The 20,247-nt window shown below is 44.8% G+C and overlaps 21 non-coding genes across 21 annotated transcripts; all 21 read left to right on the top strand.

Moving 5' to 3' along the window:
- The first annotated feature begins 485 nt into the window (after positions 1 to 485).
- On the top strand, positions 486 to 567 carry TRNAS-GCU (transfer RNA serine (anticodon GCU)). The gene has a single exon. It is a non-coding gene; the product is annotated as a tRNA-Ser (tRNA).
- An 824-nt stretch (positions 568 to 1,391) lies between these two features.
- TRNAS-GCU (transfer RNA serine (anticodon GCU)) lies at positions 1,392 to 1,473 on the top strand. Its single transcript has one exon. It is a non-coding gene; the product is annotated as a tRNA-Ser (tRNA).
- Positions 1,474 to 2,305: 832 nt separating this feature from the next.
- Positions 2,306 to 2,387, top strand: TRNAS-GCU (transfer RNA serine (anticodon GCU)). Its single transcript has one exon. It is a non-coding gene; the product is annotated as a tRNA-Ser (tRNA).
- Positions 2,388 to 3,227: 840 nt separating this feature from the next.
- TRNAS-GCU (transfer RNA serine (anticodon GCU)) lies at positions 3,228 to 3,309 on the top strand. Its single transcript has one exon. It is a non-coding gene; the product is annotated as a tRNA-Ser (tRNA).
- An 832-nt stretch (positions 3,310 to 4,141) lies between these two features.
- TRNAS-GCU (transfer RNA serine (anticodon GCU)) lies at positions 4,142 to 4,223 on the top strand. The gene has a single exon. It is a non-coding gene; the product is annotated as a tRNA-Ser (tRNA).
- Positions 4,224 to 5,063: 840 nt separating this feature from the next.
- On the top strand, positions 5,064 to 5,145 carry TRNAS-GCU (transfer RNA serine (anticodon GCU)). The gene has a single exon. It is a non-coding gene; the product is annotated as a tRNA-Ser (tRNA).
- Positions 5,146 to 5,977: 832 nt separating this feature from the next.
- TRNAS-GCU (transfer RNA serine (anticodon GCU)) lies at positions 5,978 to 6,059 on the top strand. The gene has a single exon. It is a non-coding gene; the product is annotated as a tRNA-Ser (tRNA).
- An 832-nt stretch (positions 6,060 to 6,891) lies between these two features.
- On the top strand, positions 6,892 to 6,973 carry TRNAS-GCU (transfer RNA serine (anticodon GCU)). Its single transcript has one exon. It is a non-coding gene; the product is annotated as a tRNA-Ser (tRNA).
- A 1,746-nt stretch (positions 6,974 to 8,719) lies between these two features.
- On the top strand, positions 8,720 to 8,801 carry TRNAS-GCU (transfer RNA serine (anticodon GCU)). The gene has a single exon. It is a non-coding gene; the product is annotated as a tRNA-Ser (tRNA).
- An 829-nt stretch (positions 8,802 to 9,630) lies between these two features.
- Positions 9,631 to 9,712, top strand: TRNAS-GCU (transfer RNA serine (anticodon GCU)). The gene has a single exon. It is a non-coding gene; the product is annotated as a tRNA-Ser (tRNA).
- Positions 9,713 to 10,544: 832 nt separating this feature from the next.
- On the top strand, positions 10,545 to 10,626 carry TRNAS-GCU (transfer RNA serine (anticodon GCU)). Its single transcript has one exon. It is a non-coding gene; the product is annotated as a tRNA-Ser (tRNA).
- Positions 10,627 to 11,458: 832 nt separating this feature from the next.
- Positions 11,459 to 11,540, top strand: TRNAS-GCU (transfer RNA serine (anticodon GCU)). Its single transcript has one exon. It is a non-coding gene; the product is annotated as a tRNA-Ser (tRNA).
- Positions 11,541 to 12,372: 832 nt separating this feature from the next.
- TRNAS-GCU (transfer RNA serine (anticodon GCU)) lies at positions 12,373 to 12,454 on the top strand. Its single transcript has one exon. It is a non-coding gene; the product is annotated as a tRNA-Ser (tRNA).
- Positions 12,455 to 13,294: 840 nt separating this feature from the next.
- On the top strand, positions 13,295 to 13,376 carry TRNAS-GCU (transfer RNA serine (anticodon GCU)). The gene has a single exon. It is a non-coding gene; the product is annotated as a tRNA-Ser (tRNA).
- An 832-nt stretch (positions 13,377 to 14,208) lies between these two features.
- TRNAS-GCU (transfer RNA serine (anticodon GCU)) lies at positions 14,209 to 14,290 on the top strand. Its single transcript has one exon. It is a non-coding gene; the product is annotated as a tRNA-Ser (tRNA).
- An 832-nt stretch (positions 14,291 to 15,122) lies between these two features.
- On the top strand, positions 15,123 to 15,204 carry TRNAS-GCU (transfer RNA serine (anticodon GCU)). The gene has a single exon. It is a non-coding gene; the product is annotated as a tRNA-Ser (tRNA).
- An 832-nt stretch (positions 15,205 to 16,036) lies between these two features.
- On the top strand, positions 16,037 to 16,118 carry TRNAS-GCU (transfer RNA serine (anticodon GCU)). Its single transcript has one exon. It is a non-coding gene; the product is annotated as a tRNA-Ser (tRNA).
- Positions 16,119 to 16,950: 832 nt separating this feature from the next.
- TRNAS-GCU (transfer RNA serine (anticodon GCU)) lies at positions 16,951 to 17,032 on the top strand. The gene has a single exon. It is a non-coding gene; the product is annotated as a tRNA-Ser (tRNA).
- Positions 17,033 to 17,864: 832 nt separating this feature from the next.
- On the top strand, positions 17,865 to 17,946 carry TRNAS-GCU (transfer RNA serine (anticodon GCU)). The gene has a single exon. It is a non-coding gene; the product is annotated as a tRNA-Ser (tRNA).
- An 840-nt stretch (positions 17,947 to 18,786) lies between these two features.
- On the top strand, positions 18,787 to 18,868 carry TRNAS-GCU (transfer RNA serine (anticodon GCU)). The gene has a single exon. It is a non-coding gene; the product is annotated as a tRNA-Ser (tRNA).
- Positions 18,869 to 19,700: 832 nt separating this feature from the next.
- Positions 19,701 to 19,782, top strand: TRNAS-GCU (transfer RNA serine (anticodon GCU)). Its single transcript has one exon. It is a non-coding gene; the product is annotated as a tRNA-Ser (tRNA).
- The last annotated feature ends 465 nt before the right edge of the window (positions 19,783 to 20,247 follow it).

Genomic DNA, 20,247 nt, shown 5'->3' with positions numbered 1-20,247 from the left:
GGCTGGAGAGGCTCCAGCCTCAGGGCGCATGGTATGAGGGGGCGCACAATTCATTCAGCTGTCATTCCTAATTGTGCATGAAGCAGAAATAAATAAGAAAAGGGGATACATAGTAGTGACTGCAAGCCAAATAACTAGAGATTAAGGTGTTGGGGAGGTTGTGGGCCCTGTGGCCCTCTTACTCTAATAGCAATCAGTGTGTGACAGCTGGGGTGGGAGGGATAGAGGGGCGCACTTTGGTGTCTCAGCCTTGGGTGCTGGAGGACCCTGTCCCTGCTCTGGGTAGGTGTGCTCCAGTGGGATGATTAAGGTGTCCTCTGTTAGGCCTCTTGCAAATGATTTTTCTTGTGTGAACAAAAGGTGCGCGTTCTTTTTTTCTGTCCAAAAAGTGCACTTTGCTATCCTGAAAAGATGAGCCGTGTTTTGCGCACAGGGCTTTGACCAGAGCTGAAAAAATGATAGCGTTAGATGTCAAGTTTTATCGAGACGAGGTGGCCGAGTGGTTAAGGCGATGGACTGCTAATCCATTGTGCTCTGCACGCATGGGTTCAAATCCCATCCTCGTCAATGGTGCACTTTTACAAACTAGTATCATACCCACCATCCAACTCGCCTGTCCTTGACGTCCATGCATGGATAAGTGTGTATGCCCTTTGCCCGATGACTATTGGGACACAGATTGTGTACATTTACACAATGCTTGTCTGCAGCATCATTCTTTCTCACAAAGTATGGGCCATTTGGGGTTCAGACCTGCAACCCACAAATAGAAAATTCACCTCTGCAGCCTTAGCGGAGAAAATAAACAGTGCTTGTCTGGCTGCACGAAGAAAATAGTTTGTCTGTAGAAGGACAAATGCCAAAAAGTGCTTCAGTCATACCTGATTTTCAAGTTGTAAACCTCCTGTCTGTGACTGGCAGGTGCCAGTGTGAGGCATAAGGTATAATGGGATTGGTAGGACAGTAAGAAGATGTGCCCTCACCTCATGTTCATACTGGCTTGAGTCTCCCTAAAAGTAGAAGTAATCTGCATAGTTCAGCCCACAGTCTAGCTAAGTGACCCTAAAAGGCAGATGTTAATTGTGGAAATGCTTGGCTGAAAGTTTGCAACGATTCCAAAAGATGTAAGCAAAGATGAAAAATACAGCATGGCGTGTTGATGGCATGGTGTAGAAGGCCCTTGTTTAGGTAGGTGTGCTCCAGTGGGATGATTAAGGTGTCCTCTGTCAGGCCTCTTGCAAATGATTTTTCTTGTGTGAACAAAAGGTGCGCGTTCTTCTTTTCTGTCCAAAAAGTGCACTTTGCTATCCTGAAAAGATGAGCCGTGTTTTGCGCACAGGGCTTTGACCAGAGCTGAAAAAATGATAGCGTTAGATGTCACTTTTTATTGAGATGAGGTGGCTGAGTGGTTAAGGCGATGGACTGCTAATCCATTGTGCTCTGCACGCATGGGTTCAAATCCCATCCTCGTCGATGGTGCACTTTTACAAACTAGTATCATACCCACCATCCAACTCGCCTGTCCTTGACGTCCATGTGGTTGTGCATGGATAAGTGTGTATGCTCTTTGCCCGATGACTATTGGGACACAGATTGTGTACATTTACACAATGCTTGTCTACAGCATCATTCTTTCTCACAAAGTATGGGCTATTTGGGGTTCAGACCTGCAACCCACAAATAGAAAATTCACCTCTGCAGCCTTAGCGGAGAAAATAAACAGTGCTTGTCTGACTGCACGAAGAAAATAGTTTGTCTGTAGAAGGACAAGTGCCAAAAAGTGCTTCAGTCATACCTGATTTTCAAGTTGTAAACCTCCTGTCTGTGACTGGCAGGTGCCAGTGTGAGGCATAAGGTATAATGGGATTGGTAGGACAGTAAGAAGATGTGCCCTCGCCTCATGTCTATACTGGCTTGAGTCTCCCTAAAAGTAGAAGTAATCTGCATAGTTCAGCCCACAGTCTAGCTAAGTGACCCTAAAAGGCAGATGTTAATTGTGGAAATGCTTGGCTGAAAGTTTGCAACGATTCCAAAAGATGTAAGCAAAGATGAAAAATACAGCATGGCGTGTTGATGGTATGGTGTAGAAGGCCCTTGTTTAGGTAGGTGTGCTCCAGTGGGATGATTAAGGTGTCCTCTGTCAGGCCTCTTGCAAATGATTTTTCTTGTGTGAACAAAAGGTGCGCGTTCTTCTTTTCTGTCCAAAAAGTGCACTTTGCTATCCTGAAAAGATGAGCCGTGTTTTGCGCACAGGGCTTTGACCAGAGCTGAAAAAATGATAGCGTTAGATGTCATGTTTTATTGAGACGAGGTGGCCGAGTGGTTAAGGCGATGGACTGCTAATCCATTGTGCTCTGCACGCATGGGTTCAAATCCCATCCTCGTCGATGGTGCACTTTTACAAACTAGTATCATACCCACCATCCAACTCGCCTGTCCTTGACGTCCATGTGGTTGTGCATGGATAAGTGTGTATGCCCTTTGCCCGATGACTATTGGGACACAGATTGTGTACATTTACACAATGCTTGTCTGCAGCATCATTCTTTTTTACAAAGTATGGGCCATTTGGGGTTCAGACCTGCAACCCACAAATAGAAAATTCACCTCTGCAGCCTTAGCGGAGAAAATAAACAGTGCTTGTCTGGCTGCACGAAGAAAATAGTTTGTCTGTAGAAGGACAAGTGCCAAAAAGTGCTTCAGTCATACCTGATTTTCAAGTTGTAAACCTCCTGTCTGTGACTGGCAGGTGCCAGTGTGAGGCATAAGGTATAATGGGATTGGTATGACAGTAAGAATATGTGCCCTCGCCTCATGTTCATACTGGCTTGAGTCTCCCTAAAAGTAGAAGTAATCTGCATAGTTCAGCCCACAGTCTAGCTAAGTGACCCTAAAAGGCAGATGTTAATTGTGGAAATGCTTGGCTGAAAGTTTGCAATGATTCCAAAAGATGTAAGCAAAGATGAAAAATACAGCATGGCGTGTTGATGGCATGGTGTAGAAGGCCCTTGTTTAGGTAGGTGTGCTCCAGTGGGATGATTAAGGTGTCCTCTGTCAGGCCTCTTGCAAATGATTTTTCTTGTGTGAACAAAAGGTGCGCCTTCTTCTTTTTTGTCCAAAAAGTGCACTTTGCTATCCTGAAAAGATGAGCCGTGTTTTCCGCACATGCGCACAGGGCTTTGACCATAGCTGAAAAAATGATAGCGTTAGATGTCATGTTTTATGGAGATGAGGTGGCCGAGTGGTTAAGGCGATGGACTGCTAATCCATTGTGCTCTGCATGCATGGGTTCAAATCCCATCCTCGTCGATGGTGCACTTTTACAAACTAGTATCATACCCACCATCCAACTCGCCTGTCCTTGACGTCCATGTGGTTGTGCATGGATAAGTGTGTATGCCCTTTGCCCGATGACTATTGGGACACAGATTGTGTACATTTACACAATGCTTGTCTACAGCATCATTCTTTCTCACAAAGTATGGGCTATTTGGGGTTCAGACCTGCAACCCACAAATAGAAAATTCACCTCTGCAGCCTTAGCGGAGAAAATAAACAGTGCTTGTCTGACTGCACGAAGAAAATAGTTTGTCTGTAGAAGGACAAGTGCCAAAAAGTGCTTCAGTCATACCTGATTTTCAAGTTGTAAACCTCCTGTCTGTGACTGGCAGGTGCCAGTGTGAGGCATAAGGTATAATGGGATTGGTAGGACAGTAAGAAGATGTGCCCTCGCCTCATGTTCATACTGGCTTGAGTCTCCCTAAAAGTAGAAGTAATCTGCATAGTTCAGCCCACAGTCTAGCTAAGTGACCCTAAAAGGCAGATGTTAATTGTGGAAATGCTTGGCTGAAAGTTTGCAATGATTCCAAAAGATGTAAGCAAAGATGAAAAATACAGCATGGCGTGTTGATGGCATGGTGTAGAAGGCCCTTGTTTAGGTAGGTGTGCTCCAGTGGGATGATTAAGGTGTCCTCTGTCAGGCCTCTTGAAAATGATTTTTCTTGTGTGAGCAAAAGGTGCGCGTTCTTCTTTTCTGTCCAAAAAGTGCACTTTGCTATCCTGAAAAGATGAGCCGTGTTTTGCGCACAGGGCTTTGACCAGAGCTGAAAAAATGATAGCGTTAGATATCATGTTTTTTTGAGATGAGGTGGCCGAGTGGTTAAGGCGATGGACTGCTAATCCATTGTGCTCTGCACGCATGGGTTCAAATCCCATCCTCGTCGATGGTGCACTTTTACAAACTAGTATCATACCCACCATCCAACTCGCCTGTCCTTGACGTCCATGTGGTTGTGCATGGATAAGTGTGTATGCCCTTTGCCCGATGACTATTGGGACACAGATTGTGTACATTTACAAAATGCTTGTCTGCAGCATCATTCTTTCTCACAAAGTGTGGGACATTTGGGGTTCAGACCTGCAACCCACAAATAGAAAATTCACCTCTGCAGCCTTAGCGGAGAAAATAAACAGTGCTTGTCTGGCTGCACGAAGAAAATAGTTTGTCTGTAGAAGGACAAGTGCCAAAAAGTGCTTCAGTCATACCTGATTTTCAAGTTGTAAACCTCCTGTCTGTGACTGGCAGGTGCCAGTGTGAGGCATAAGGTATAATGGGATTGGTATGACAGTAAGAATATGTGCCCTCGCCTCATGTTCATACTGGCTTGAGTCTCCCTAAAAGTAGAAGTAATCTGCATAGTTCAGCCCACAGTCTAGCTAAGTGACCCTAAAAGGCAGATGTTAATTGTGGAAATGCTTGGCTGAAAGTTTGCAATGATTCCAAAAGATGTAAGCAAAGATGAAAAATACAGCATGGCGTGTTGATGGCATGGTGTAGAAGGCCCTTGTTTAGGTAGGTGTGCTCCAGTGGGATGATTAAGGTGTCCTCTGTCAGGCCTCTTGCAAATGATTTTTCTTGTGTGAACAAAAGGTGCGCCTTCTTCTTTTTTGTCCAAAAAGTGCACTTTGCTATCCTGAAAAGATGAGCCGTGTTTTCCGCACATGCGCACAGGGCTTTGACCATAGCTGAAAAAATGATAGCGTTAGATGTCATGTTTTATGGAGATGAGGTGGCCGAGTGGTTAAGGCGATGGACTGCTAATCCATTGTGCTCTGCATGCATGGGTTCAAATCCCATCCTCGTCGATGGTGCACTTTTACAAACTAGTATCATACCCACCATCCAACTCGCCTGTCCTTGACGTCCATGTGGTTGTGCATGGATAAGTGTGTATGCCCTTTGCCCGATGACTATTGGGACACAGATTGTGTACATTTACACAATGCTTGTCTACAGCATCATTCTTTCTCACAAAGTATGGGCTATTTGGGGTTCAGACCTGCAACCCACAAATAGAAAATTCACCTCTGCAGCCTTAGCGGAGAAAATAAACAGTGCTTGTCTGACTGCACGAAGAAAATAGTTTGTCTGTAGAAGGACAAGTGCCAAAAAGTGCTTCAGTCATACCTGATTTTCAAGTTGTAAACCTCCTGTCTGTGACTGGCAGGTGCCAGTGTGAGGCATAAGGTATAATGGGATTGGTAGGACAGTAAGAAGATGTGCCCTCGCCTCATGTTCATACTGGCTTGAGTCTCCCTAAAAGTAGAAGTAATCTGCATAGTTCAGCCCACAGTCTAGCTAAGTGACCCTAAAAGGCAGATGTTAATTGTGGAAATGCTTGGCTGAAAGTTTGCAATGATTCCAAAAGATGTAAGCAAAGATGAAAAATACAGCATGGCGTGTTGATGGCATGCTGTAGAAGGCCCTTGTTTAGGTAGGTGTGCTCCAGTGGGATGATTAAGGTGTCCTCTGTCAGGCCTCTTGAAAATGATTTTTCTTGTGTGAGCAAAAGGTGCGCGTTCTTCTTTTCTGTCCAAAAAGTGCACTTTGCTATCCTGAAAAGATGAGCCGTGTTTTGCGCACAGGGCTTTGACCAGAGCTGAAAAAATGATAGCGTTAGATGTCATTTTTTATTGAGATGAGGTGGCCGAGTGGTTAAGGCGATGGACTGCTAATCCATTGTGCTCTGCATGCATGGGTTCAAATCCCATCCTCGTCGATGGTGCACTTTTACAAACTAGTATCATACCCACCATCCAACTCGCCTGTCCTTGACGTCCATGTGGTTGTGCATGGATAAGTGTGTATGCCCTTTGCCCGATGACTATTGGGACACAGATTGTGTACATTTACACAATGCTTGTCTACAGCATCATTCTTTCTCACAAAGTATGGGCCATTTGGGGTTCAGACCTGCAACCCACAAATAGAAAATTCACCTCTGCAGCCTTAGCGGAGAAAATAAACAGTGCTTGTCTGGCTGCACGAAGAAAATAGTTTGTCTGTAGAAGGACAAGTGCCAAAAAGTGCTTCAGTCATACCTGATTTTCAAGTTGTAAACCTCCTGTCTGTGACTGGCAGGTGCCAGTGTGAGGCATAAGGTATAATGGGATTGGTAGGACAGTAAGAAGATGTGCCCTCGCCTCATGTTCATACTGGCTTGAGTCTCCCTAAAAGTAGAAGTAATCTGCATAGTTCAGCCCACAGTCTAGCTAAGTGACCCTAAAAGGCAGATGTTAATTGTGGAAATGCTTGGCTGAAAGTTTGCAACGATTCCAAAAGATGTAAGCAAAGATGAAAAATACAGCATGGCGTGTTGATGGCATGGTGTAGAAGGCCCTTGTTTAGGTAGGTGTGCTCCAGTGGGATGATTAAGGTGTCCTCTGTCAGGCCTCTTGCAAATGATTTTTCTTGTGTGAACAAAAGGTGCGCCTTCTTCTTTTCTGTCCAAAAAGTGCACTTTGCTATCCTGAAAAGATGAGCCGTGTTTTGCGCACAGGGCTTTGACCAGAGCTGAAAAAATGATAGCGTTAGATGTCAAGTTTTATCGAGACGAGGTGGCCGAGTGGTTAAGGCGATGGACTGCTAATCCATTGTGCTCTGCACGCATGGGTTCAAATCCCATCCTCGTCAATGGTGCCCTTTTACAAACTAGTATCATACCCACCATCCAACTCGCCTGTCCTTGACGTCCATGCATGGATAAGTGTGTATGCCCTTTGCCCGATGACTATTGGGACACAGATTGTGTACATTTACACAATGCTTGTCTGCAGCATCATTCTTTCTCACAAAGTATGGGCCATTTGGGGTTCAGACCTGCAACCCACAAATAGAAAATTCACCTCTGCAGCCTTAGCGGAGAAAATAAACAGTGCTTGTCTGGCTGCACGAAGAAAATAGTTTGTCTGTAGAAGGACAAATGCCAAAAAGTGCTTCAGTCATACCTGATTTTCAAGTTGTAAACCTCCTGTCTGTGACTGGCAGGTGCCAGTGTGAGGCATAAGGTATAATGGGATTGGTAGGACAGTAAGAAGATGTGCCCTCACCTCATGTTCATACTGGCTTGAGTCTCCCTAAAAGTAGAAGTAATCTGCATAGTTCAGCCCACAGTCTAGCTAAGTGACCCTAAAAGGCAGATGTTAATTGTGGAAATGCTTGGCTGAAAGTTTGCAACGATTCCAAAAGATGTAAGCAAAGATGAAAAATACAGCATGGCGTGTTGATGGCATGGTGTAGAAGGCCCTTGTTTAGGTAGGTGTGCTCCAGTGGGATGATTAAGGTGTCCTCTGTCAGGCCTCTTGCAAATGATTTTTCTTGTGTGAACAAAAGGTGCGCGTTCTTCTTTTCTGTCCAAAAAGTGCACTTTGCTATCCTGAAAAGATGAGCCGTGTTTTGCGCACAGGGCTTTGACCAGAGCTGAAAAAATGATAGCGTTAGATGTCACTTTTTATTGAGATGAGGTGGCTGAGTGGTTAAGGCGATGGACTGTTAATCCATTGTGCTCTGCATGCATGGGTTCAAATCCCTTCCTCGTCGATGGTGCACTTTTACAAACTAGTATCATACCCACCATCCAACTCGCCTGTCCTTGACGTCCATGTGGTTGTGCATGGATAAGTGTGTATGCCCTTTGCCCGATGACTATTGGGACACAGATTGTGTACATTTACACAATGCTTGTCTGCAGCATCATTCTTTCTCACAAAGTATGGGCCATTTGGGGTTCAGACCTGCAACCCACAAATAGAAAATTCACCTCTGCAGCCTTAGCGGAGAAAATAAACAGTGCTTGTCTGGCTGCACGAAGAAAATAGTTTGTCTGTAGAAGGACAAGTGCCAAAAAGTGCTTCAGTCATACCTGATTTTCAAGTTGTAAACCTCCTGTCTGTGACTGGCAGGTGCCAGTGTGAGGCATAAGGTATAATGGGATTGGTAGGACAGTAAGAAGATGTGCCCTCGCCTCATGTTCATACTGGCTTGAGTCTCCCTAAAAGTAGAAGTAATCTGCATAGTTCAGCCCACAGTCTAGCTAAGTGACCCTAAAAGGCAGATGTTAATTGTGGAAATGCTTGGCTGAAAGTTTGCAACGATTCCAAAAGATGTAAGCAAAGATGAAAAATACAGCATGGCGTGTTGATGGCATGGTGTAGAAGGCCCTTGTTTAGGTAGGTGTGCTCCAGTGGGATGATTAAGGTGTCCTCTGTCAGGCCTCTTGAAAATGATTTTTCTTGTGTGAACAAAAGGTGCGCGTTCTTCTTTTCTGTCCAAAAAGTGCACTTTGCTATCCTGAAAAGATGAGCCGTGTTTTCCGCACATGCGCATAGGGCTTTGACCATAGCTGAAAAAATGATAGCGTTAGATGTCATGTTTTGTTGAGATGAGGTGGCCGAGTGGTTAAGGCGATGGACTGCTAATCCAATGTGCTCTGCACGCATGGGTTAAAATCCCATCCTCAACGATGGTGCACTTTTACAAACTAGTATCATACCCACCATCCAACTCGCCTGTCCTTGATGTCCATGTGGTTGTGCATGGATAAGTGTGTATGCCCTTTGCCCGATGACTATTGGGACACAGATTGTGTACATTTACACAATGCTTGTCTGCAGCATCATTCTTTCTCACAAAGTATGGGCCATTTGGGGTTCAGACCTGCAACCCACAAATAGAAAATTCACCTCTGCAGCCTTAGCGGAGAAAATAAACAGTGCTTGTCTGGCTGCATGATGAGAATAGTTTGTCTGTAGAAGGACAAGTGCCAAAAAGTGCTTCAGTCATACCTGATTTTCAAGTTGTAAACCTCCTGTCTGTGACTGGCAGGTGCCAGTGTGAGGCATAAGGTATAATGGGATTGGTAGGACAGTAAGAAGATGTGCCCTCGCCTCATGTTCATACTGGCTTGAGTCTCCCTAAAAGTAGAAGTAATCTGCATAGTTCAGCCCACAGTCTAGCTAAGTGACCCTAAAAGGCAGATGTTAATTGTGGAAATGCTTGGCTGAAAGTTTGCAACGATTCCAACAGATGTAAGCAAAGATGAAAAATACAGCATGGCGTGTTGATGGCATGGTGTAGAAGGCCCTTGTTTAGGTAGGTGTGCTCCAGTGGGATGATTAAGGTGTCCTCTGTCAGGCCTCTTGCAAATGATTTTTCTTGTGTGAACAAAAGGTTCGCCTTCTTTTCTGTCCAAAAAGTGCACTTTGCTATCCTGAAAAGATGAGCCGTGTTTTGCGCACAGGGCTTTGACCAGAGCTGAAAAAATGATAGCGTTAGATGTCATGTTTTATGGAGACGAGGTGGCCGAGTGGTTAAGGCGATGGACTGCTAATCCATTGTGCTCTGCACGCATGGGTTCAAATCCCATCCTCGTCGACGGTGCACTTTTACAAACTAGTATCAGACCCACCATCCAACTCGCCTGTCCTTGACGTCCATGTGGTTGTGCATGGATAAGTGTGTATGCCCTTTGCCCGATGACTATTGGGACACAGATTGTGTACATTTACACAATGCTTGTCTGCAGCATCATTCTTTCTCACAAAGTATGGGCCATTTGGGGTTCAGACCTGCAACCCACAAATAGAAAATTCACCTCTGCAGCCTTAGCGGAGAAAATAAACAGTGCTTGTCTGGCTGCACGAAGAAAATAGTTTGTCTGTAGAAGGACAAATGCCAAAAAGTGCTTCAGTCATACCTGATTTTCAAGTTGTAAACCTCCTGTCTGTGACTGGCAGGTGCCAGTGTGAGGCATAAGGTATAATGGGATTGGTAGGACAGTAAGAAGATGTGCCCTCGCCTCATGTTCATACTGGCTTGAGTCTCCCTAAAAGTAGAAGTAATCTGCATAGTTCAGCCCACAGTCTAGCTAAGTGACCCTAAAAGGCAGATGTTAATTGTGGAAATGCTTGGCTGAAAGTTTGCAACGATTCCAAAAGATGTAAGCAAAGATGAAAAATACAGCATGGCGTGTTGATGGCATGGTGTAGAAGGCCCTTGTTTAGGTAGGTGTGCTCCAGTGGGATGATTAAGGTGTCCTCTGTCAGGCCTCTTGCAAATGATTTTTCTTGTGTGAACAAAAGGTGCGCGTTCTTCTTTTCTGTCCAAAAAGTGCACTTTGCTATCCTGAAAAGATGAGCCGTGTTTTGCGCACAGGGCTTTGACCAGAGCTGAAAAAATTATAGCGTTAGATGTCATATTTAATTGAGGCGAGGTGGCCGAGTGGTTAAGGCGATGGACTGCTAATCCATTGTGCTCTGCACGCATGGGTGCAAATCCCATCCTTGTCGATGGTGCACTTTTACAAACTAGTATCATACCCACCATCCAACTCGCCTGTCCTTGACGTCCATGTGGTTGTGCATGGATAAGTGTGTATGCCCTTTGCCCGATGACTATTGGGACACAGATTGTGTACATTTACACAATGCTTGTCTACAGCATCATTCTTTCTCACAAAGTATGGGCTATTTGGGGTTCAGACCTGCAACCCACAAATAGAAAATTCACCTCTGCAGCCTTAGCGGAGAAAATAAACAGTGCTTGTCTGGCTGCACGAAGAAAATAGTTTGTCTGTAGAAGGACAAATGCCAAAAAGTGCTTCAGTCATACCTGATTTTCAAGTTGTAAACCTCCTGTCTGTGACTGGCAGGTGCCAGTGTGAGGCATAAGGTATAATGGGATTGGTAGGACAGTAAGAAGATGTGCCCTCACCTCATGTTCATACTGGCTTGAGTCTCCCTAAAAGTAGAAGTAATCTGCATAGTTCAGCCCACAGTCTAGCTAAGTGACCCTAAAAGGCAGATGTTAATTGTGGAAATGCTTGGCTGAAAGTTTGCAACGATTCCAAAAGATGTAAGCAAAGATGAAAAATACAGCATGGCGTGTTGATGGCATGGTGTAGAAGGCCCTTGTTTAGGTAGGTGTGCTCCAGTGGGATGATTAAGGTGTCCTCTGTCAGGCCTCTTGCAAATGATTTTTCTTGTGTGAACAAAAGGTGCGCGTTCTTCTTTTCTGTCCAAAAAGTGCACTTTGCTATCCTGAAAAGATGAGCCGTGTTTTGCGCACAGGGCTTTGACCAGAGCTGAAAAAATGATAGCGTTAGATGTCATGTTTTACTGAGATGAGGTGGCCGAGTGGTTAAGGCGATGGACTGCTAATCCATTGTGCTCTGCACGCATGGGTTCAAATCTCCTCCTCGTCGATGGTGCACTTTTACAAACTAGTATCATATCCACCATCCAACTCGCCTGTCCTTGACGTCCATGTGGTTGTGCATGGATAAGTGTGTATGCCCTTTGCCCGATGACTATTGGGACACAGATTGTGTACATTTACACAATGCTTGTCTGCAGCATCATTCTTTTTTACAAAGTATGGGCCATTTGGGGTTCAGACCTGCAACCCACAAATAGAAAATTCACCTCTGCAGCCTTAGCGGAGAAAATAAACAGTGCTTGTCTGGCTGCACGAAGAAAATAGTTTGTCTGTAGAAGGACAAGTGCCAAAAAGTGCTTCAGTCATACCTGATTTTCAAGTTGTAAACCTCCTGTCTGTGACTGGCAGGTGCCAGTGTGAGGCATAAGGTATAATGGGATTGGTAGGACAGTAAGAAGATGTGCCCTCGCCTCATGTTCATACTGGCTTGAGTCTCCCTAAAAGTAGAAGTAATCTCCATAGTTCAGCCCACAGTCTAGCTAAGTGACCCTAAAAGGCAGATGTTAATTGTGGAAATGCTTGGCTGAAAGTTTGCAACGATTCCAAAAGATGTAAGCAAAGATGAAAAATACAGCATGGCGTGTTGATGGCATGGTGTAGAAGGCCCTTGTTTAGGTAGGTGTGCTCCAGTGGGATGATTAAGGTGTCCTCTGTCAGGCCTCTTGCAAATGATTTTTCTTGTGTGAACAAAAGGTGCGCCTTCTTCTTTTTTGTCCAAAAAGTGCACTTTGCTATCCTGAAAAGATGAGCCGTGTTTTGCGCACAGGGCTTTGACCAGAGCTGAAAAAATGATAGCGTTAGATGTCATGTTTTATGGAGACGAGGTGGCCGAGTGGTTAAGGCGATGGACTGCTAATCCATTGTGCTCTGCATGCATGGGTTCAAATCCCATCCTCGTCGATGGTGCACTTTTACAAACTAGTATCATACCCACCATCCAACTCGCCTGTCCTTGATGTCCATGTGGTTGTGCATGGATAAGTGTGTATGCCCTTTGCCCGATGGCTATTGGGACACAGATTGTGTACATTTACACAATGCTTGTCTGCAGCATCATTCTTTCTCACAAAGTATGGGCCATTTGGGGTTCAGACCTGCAACCCACAAATAGAAAATTCACCTCTGCAGCCTTAGCGGAGAAAATAAACAGTGCTTGTCTGGCTGCACGAAGAAAATAGTTTGTCTGTAGAAGGACAAGTGCCAAAAAGTGCTTCAGTCATACCTGATTTTCAAGTTGTAAACCTCCTGTCTGTGACTGGCAGGTGCCAGTGTGAGGCATAAGGTATAATGGGATTGGTAGGACAGTAAGAAGATGTGCCCTCGCCTCATGTTCATACTGGCTTGAGTCTCCCTAAAAGTAGAAGTAATCTGCATAGTTCAGCCCACAGTCTAGCTAAGTGACCCTAAAAGGCAGATGTTAATTGTGGAAATGCTTGGCTGAAAGTTTGCAATGATTCCAAAAGATGTAAGCAAAGATGAAAAATACAGCATGGCGTGTTGATGGCATGGTGTAGAAGGCCCTTGTTTAGGTAGGTGTGCTCCAGTGGGATGATTAAGGTGTCCTCTGTCAGGCCTCTTGAAAATGATTTTTCTTGTGTGAGCAAAAGGTGCGCGTTCTTCTTTTCTGTCCAAAAAGTGCACTTTGCAATCCTGAAAAGATGAGCCGTGTTTTCCGCACATGCGCACAGGGCTTTGACCATAGCTGAAAAAATAATAGCGTTAGTTGTCATGTTTTATGGAGACGAGGTGGCCGAGTGGTTAAGGCGATGGACTGCTAATCCATTGTGCTCTGCACGCATGGGTTCAAATCCCATCCTCGTCGATGGTGCACTTTTACAAACTAGTATCATACCCACCATCCAACTCGCCTGTCCTTGACGTCCATGTGGTTGTGCATGGATAAGTGTGTATGCCCTTTGCCCGATGACTATTGGGACACAGATTGTGTACATTTACACAATGCTTGTCTACAGCATCATTCTTTCTCACAAAGTATGGGCTATTTGGGGTTCAGACCTGCAACCCACAAATAGAAAATTCACCTCTGCAGCCTTAGCGGAGAAAATAAACAGTGCTTGTCTGACTGCACGAAGAAAATAGTTTGTCTGTAGAAGGACAAGTGCCAAAAAGTGCTTCAGTCATACCTGATTTTCAAGTTGTAAACCTCCTGTCTGTGACTGGCAGGTGCCAGTGTGAGGCATAAGGTATAATGGGATTGGTAGGACAGTAAGAAGATGTGCCCTCGCCTCATGTCTATACTGGCTTGAGTCTCCCTAAAAGTAGAAGTAATCTGCATAGTTCAGCCCACAGTCTAGCTAAGTGACCCTAAAAGGCAGATGTTAATTGTGGAAATGCTTGGCTGAAAGTTTGCAACGATTCCAAAAGATGTAAGCAAAGATGAAAAATACAGCATGGTGTGTTGATGGTATGGTGTAGAAGGCCCTTGTTTAGGTAGGTGTGCTCCAGTGGGATGATTAAGGTGTCCTCTGTCAGGCCTCTTGCAAATGATTTTTCTTGTGTGAACAAAAGGTGCGCGTTCTTCTTTTCTGTCCAAAAAGTGCACTTTGCTATCCTGAAAAGATGAGCCGTGTTTTGCGCACAGGGCTTTGACCAGAGCTGAAAAAATGATAGCGTTAGATGTCATGTTTTATTGAGACGAGGTGGCCGAGTGGTTAAGGCGATGGACTGCTAATCCATTGTGCTCTGCACGCATGGGTGCAAATCCCATCCTTGTCGATGGTGCACTTTTACAAACTAGTATCATACCCACCATCCAACTCGCCTGTCCTTGACGTCCATGTGGTTGTGCATGGATAAGTGTGTATGCCCTTTGCCCGATGACTATTGGGACACAGATTGTGTACATTTACACAATGCTTGTCTACAGCATCATTCTTTCTCACAAAGTATGGGCTATTTGGGGTTCAGACCTGCAACCCACAAATAGAAAATTCACCTCTGCAGCCTTAGCGGAGAAAATAAACAGTGCTTGTCTGGCTGCACGAAGAAAATAGTTTGTCTGTAGAAGGACAAATGCCAAAAAGTGCTTCAGTCATACCTGATTTTCAAGTTGTAAACCTCCTGTCTGTGACTGGCAGGTGCCAGTGTGAGGCATAAGGTATAATGGGATTGGTAGGACAGTAAGAAGATGTGCCCTCACCTCATGTTCATACTGGCTTGAGTCTCCCTAAAAGTAGAAGTAATCTGCATAGTTCAGCCCACAGTCTAGCTAAGTGACCCTAAAAGGCAGATGTTAATTGTGGAAATGCTTGGCTGAAAGTTTGCAACGATTCCAAAAGATGTAAGCAAAGATGAAAAATACAGCATGGCGTGTTGATGGCATGGTGTAGAAGGCCCTTGTTTAGGTAGGTGTGCTCCAGTGGGATGATTAAGGTGTCCTCTGTCAGGCCTCTTGCAAATGATTTTTCTTGTGTGAACAAAAGGTGCGCGTTCTTCTTTTCTGTCCAAAAAGTGCACTTTGCTATCCTGAAAAGATGAGCCGTGTTTTGCGCACAGGGCTTTGACCAGAGCTGAAAAAATGATAGCGTTAGATGTCATGTTTTACTGAGATGAGGTGGCCGAGTGGTTAAGGCGATGGACTGCTAATCCATTGTGCTCTGCACGCATGGGTTCAAATCTCCTCCTCGTCGATGGTGCACTTTTACAAACTAGTATCATATCCACCATCCAACTCGCCTGTCCTTGACGTCCATGTGGTTGTGCATGGATAAGTGTGTATGCCCTTTGCCCGATGACTATTGGGACACAGATTGTGTACATTTACACAATGCTTGTCTGCAGCATCATTCTTTTTTACAAAGTATGGGCCATTTGGGGTTCAGACCTGCAACCCACAAATAGAAAATTCACCTCTGCAGCCTTAGCGGAGAAAATAAACAGTGCTTGTCTGGCTGCACGAAGAAAATAGTTTGTCTGTAGAAGGACAAGTGCCAAAAAGTGCTTCAGTCATACCTGATTTTCAAGTTGTAAACCTCCTGTCTGTGACTGGCAGGTGCCAGTGTGAGGCATAAGGTATAATGGGATTGGTAGGACAGTAAGAAGATGTGCCCTCGCCTCATGTTCATACTGGCTTGAGTCTCCCTAAAAGTAGAAGTAATCTCCATAGTTCAGCCCACAGTCTAGCTAAGTGACCCTAAAAGGCAGATGTTAATTGTGGAAATGCTTGGCTGAAAGTTTGCAACGATTCCAAAAGATGTAAGCAAAGATGAAAAATACAGCATGGCGTGTTGATGGCATGGTGTAGAAGGCCCTTGTTTAGGTAGGTGTGCTCCAGTGGGATGATTAAGGTGTCCTCTGTCAGGCCTCTTGCAAATGATTTTTCTTGTGTGAACAAAAGGTGCGCCTTCTTCTTTTTTGTCCAAAAAGTGCACTTTGCTATCCTGAAAAGATGAGCCGTGTTTTGCGCACAGGGCTTTGACCAGAGCTGAAAAAATGATAGCGTTAGATGTCATGTTTTATGGAGACGAGGTGGCCGAGTGGTTAAGGCGATGGACTGCTAATCCATTGTGCTCTGCACGCATGGGTTCAAATCCCATCCTCGTCGATGGTGCACTTTTACAAACTAGTATCATACCCACCATCCAACTCGCCTGTCCTTGACGTCCATGTGGTTGTGCATGGATAAGTGTGTATGCTCTTTGCCCGATGACTATTGGGACACAGATTGTGTACATTTACACAATGCTTGTCTACAGCATCATTCTTTCTCACAAAGTATGGGCTATTTGGGGTTCAGACCTGCAACCCACAAATAGAAAATTCACCTCTGCAGCCTTAGCGGAGAAAATAAACAGTGCTTGTCTGACTGCACGAAGAAAATAGTTTGTCTGTAGAAGGACAAGTGCCAAAAAGTGCTTCAGTCATACCTGATTTTCAAGTTGTAAACCTCCTGTCTGTGACTGGCAGGTGCCAGTGTGAGGCATAAGGTATAATGGGATTGGTAGGACAGTAAGAAGATGTGCCCTCGCCTCATGTTCATACTGGCTTGAGTCTCCCTAAAAGTAGAAGTAATCTGCATAGTTCAGCCCACAGTCTAGCTAAGTGACCCTAAAAGGCAGATGTTAATTGTGGAAATGCTTGGCTGAAAGTTTGCAACGATTCCAAAAGATGTAAGCAAAGATGAAAAATACAGCATGGCGTGTTGATGGCATGGTGTAGAAGGCCCTTGTTTAGGTAGGTGTGCTCCAGTGGGATGATTAAGGTGTCCTCTGTCAGGCCTCTTGCAAATGATTTTTCTTGTGTGAACAAAAGGTGCGCCTTCTTCTTTTTTGTCCAAAAAGTGCACTTTGCTATCCTGAAAAGATGAGCCGTGTTTTGCGCACAGGGCTTTGACCAGAGCTGAAAAAATGATAGCGTTAGATGTCATGTTTTATGGAGACGAGGTGGCCGAGTGGTTAAGGCGATGGACTGCTAATCCATTGTGCTCTGCACGCATGGGTTCAAATCCCATCCTCGTCGATGGTGCACTTTTACAAACTAGTATCATACCCACCATCCAACTCGCCTGTCCTTGACGTCCATGTGGTTGTGCATGGATAAGTGTGTATGCTCTTTGCCCGATGACTATTGGGACACAGATTGTGTACATTTACACAATGCTTGTCTACAGCATCATTCTTTCTCACAAAGTATGGGCTATTTGGGGTTCAGACCTGCAACCCACAAATAGAAAATTCACCTCTGCAGCCTTAGCGGAGAAAATAAACAGTGCTTGTCTGACTGCACGAAGAAAATAGTTTGTCTGTAGAAGGACAAGTGCCAAAAAGTGCTTCAGTCATACCTGATTTTCAAGTTGTAAACCTCCTGTCTGTGACTGGCAGGTGCCAGTGTGAGGCATAAGGTATAATGGGATTGGTAGGACAGTAAGAAGATGTGCCCTCGCCTCATGTCTATACTGGCTTGAGTCTCCCTAAAAGTAGAAGTAATCTGCATAGTTCAGCCCACAGTCTAGCTAAGTGACCCTAAAAGGCAGATGTTAATTGTGGAAATGCTTGGCTGAAAGTTTGCAACGATTCCAAAAGATGTAAGCAAAGATGAAAAATACAGCATGGTGTGTTGATGGTATGGTGTAGAAGGCCCTTGTTTAGGTAGGTGTGCTCCAGTGGGATGATTAAGGTGTCCTCTGTCAGGCCTCTTGCAAATGATTTTTCTTGTGTGAACAAAAGGTGCGCGTTCTTCTTTTCTGTCCAAAAAGTGCACTTTGCTATCCTGAAAAGATGAGCCGTGTTTTGCGCACAGGGCTTTGACCAGAGCTGAAAAAATGATAGCGTTAGATGTCATGTTTTATTGAGACGAGGTGGCCGAGTGGTTAAGGCGATGGACTGCTAATCCATTGTGCTCTGCACGCATGGGTTCAAATCCCATCCTCGTCGATGGTGCACTTTTACAAACTAGTATCATACCCACCATCCAACTCGCCTGTCCTTGACGTCCATGTGGTTGTGCATGGATAAGTGTGTATGCCCTTTGCCCGATGACTATTGGGACACAGATTGTGTACATTTACACAATGCTTGTCTGCAGCATCATTCTTTTTTACAAAGTATGGGCCATTTGGGGTTCAGACCTGCAACCCACAAATAGAAAATTCACCTCTGCAGCCTTAGCGGAGAAAATAAACAGTGCTTGTCTGGCTGCACGAAGAAAATAGTTTGTCTGTAGAAGGACAAGTGCCAAAAAGTGCTTCAGTCATACCTGATTTTCAAGTTGTAAACCTCCTGTCTGTGACTGGCAGGTGCCAGTGTGAGGCATAAGGTATAATGGGATTGGTATGACAGTAAGAATATGTGCCCTCGCCTCATGTTCATACTGGCTTGAGTCTCCCTAAAAGTAGAAGTAATCTGCATAGTTCAGCCCACAGTCTAGCTAAGTGACCCTAAAAGGCAGATGTTAATTGTGGAAATGCTTGGCTGAAAGTTTGCAATGATTCCAAAAGATGTAAGCAAAGATGAAAAATACAGCATGGCGTGTTGATGGCATGGTGTAGAAGGCCCTTGTTTAGGTAGGTGTGCTCCAGTGGGATGATTAAGGTGTCCTCTGTCAGGCCTCTTGCAAATGATTTTTCTTGTGTGAACAAAAGGTGCGCCTTCTTCTTTTTTGTCCAAAAAGTGCACTTTGCTATCCTGAAAAGATGAGCCGTGTTTTCCGCACATGCGCACAGGGCTTTGACCATAGCTGAAAAAATGATAGCGTTAGATGTCATGTTTTATGGAGATGAGGTGGCCGAGTGGTTAAGGCGATGGACTGCTAATCCATTGTGCTCTGCATGCATGGGTTCAAATCCCATCCTCGTCGATGGTGCACTTTTACAAACTAGTATCATACCCACCATCCAACTCGCCTGTCCTTGACGTCCATGTGGTTGTGCATGGATAAGTGTGTATGCCCTTTGCCCGATGACTATTGGGACACAGATTGTGTACATTTACACAATGCTTGTCTACAGCATCATTCTTTCTCACAAAGTATGGGCTATTTGGGGTTCAGACCTGCAACCCACAAATAGAAAATTCACCTCTGCAGCCTTAGCGGAGAAAATAAACAGTGCTTGTCTGACTGCACGAAGAAAATAGTTTGTCTGTAGAAGGACAAGTGCCAAAAAGTGCTTCAGTCATACCTGATTTTCAAGTTGTAAACCTCCTGTCTGTGACTGGCAGGTGCCAGTGTGAGGCATAAGGTATAATGGGATTGGTAGGACAGTAAGAAGATGTGCCCTCGCCTCATGTTCATACTGGCTTGAGTCTCCCTAAAAGTAGAAGTAATCTGCATAGTTCAGCCCACAGTCTAGCTAAGTGACCCTAAAAGGCAGATGTTAATTGTGGAAATGCTTGGCTGAAAGTTTGCAATGATTCCAAAAGATGTAAGCAAAGATGAAAAATACAGCATGGCGTGTTGATGGCATGGTGTAGAAGGCCCTTGTTTAGGTAGGTGTGCTCCAGTGGGATGATTAAGGTGTCCTCTGTCAGGCCTCTTGAAAATGATTTTTCTTGTGTGAGCAAAAGGTGCGCGTTCTTCTTTTCTGTCCAAAAAGTGCACTTTGCTATCCTGAAAAGATGAGCCGTGTTTTGCGCACAGGGCTTTGACCAGAGCTGAAAAAATGATAGCGTTAGATATCATGTTTTTTTGAGATGAGGTGGCCGAGTGGTTAAGGCGATGGACTGCTAATCCATTGTGCTCTGCACGCATGGGTTCAAATCCCATCCTCGTCGATGGTGCACTTTTACAAACTAGTATCATACCCACCATCCAACTCGCCTGTCCTTGACGTCCATGTGGTTGTGCATGGATAAGTGTGTATGCCCTTTGCCCGATGACTATTGGGACACAGATTGTGTACATTTACAAAATGCTTGTCTGCAGCATCATTCTTTCTCACAAAGTGTGGGACATTTGGGGTTCAGACCTGCAACCCACAAATAGAAAATTCACCTCTGCAGCCTTAGCGGAGAAAATAAACAGTGCTTGTCTGGCTGCACGAAGAAAATAGTTTGTCTGTAGAAGGACAAGTGCCAAAAAGTGCTTCAGTCATACCTGATTTTCAAGTTGTAAACCTCCTGTCTGTGACTGGCAGGTGCCAGTGTGAGGCATAAGGTATAATGGGATTGGTAGGACAGTAAGAAGATGTGCCCTCGCCTCATGTTCATACTGGCTTGAGTCTCCCTAAAAGTAGAAGT

This window comes from Hyperolius riggenbachi, chromosome 3 (assembly GCF_040937935.1).
Source record: "Hyperolius riggenbachi isolate aHypRig1 chromosome 3, aHypRig1.pri, whole genome shotgun sequence".
Taxonomy (NCBI): domain Eukaryota; kingdom Metazoa; phylum Chordata; class Amphibia; order Anura; family Hyperoliidae; genus Hyperolius; species Hyperolius riggenbachi.
The sequence above is the reverse complement of the archived record's forward strand: the minus strand, read 5'-3'. Positions and strand labels throughout refer to the sequence as shown.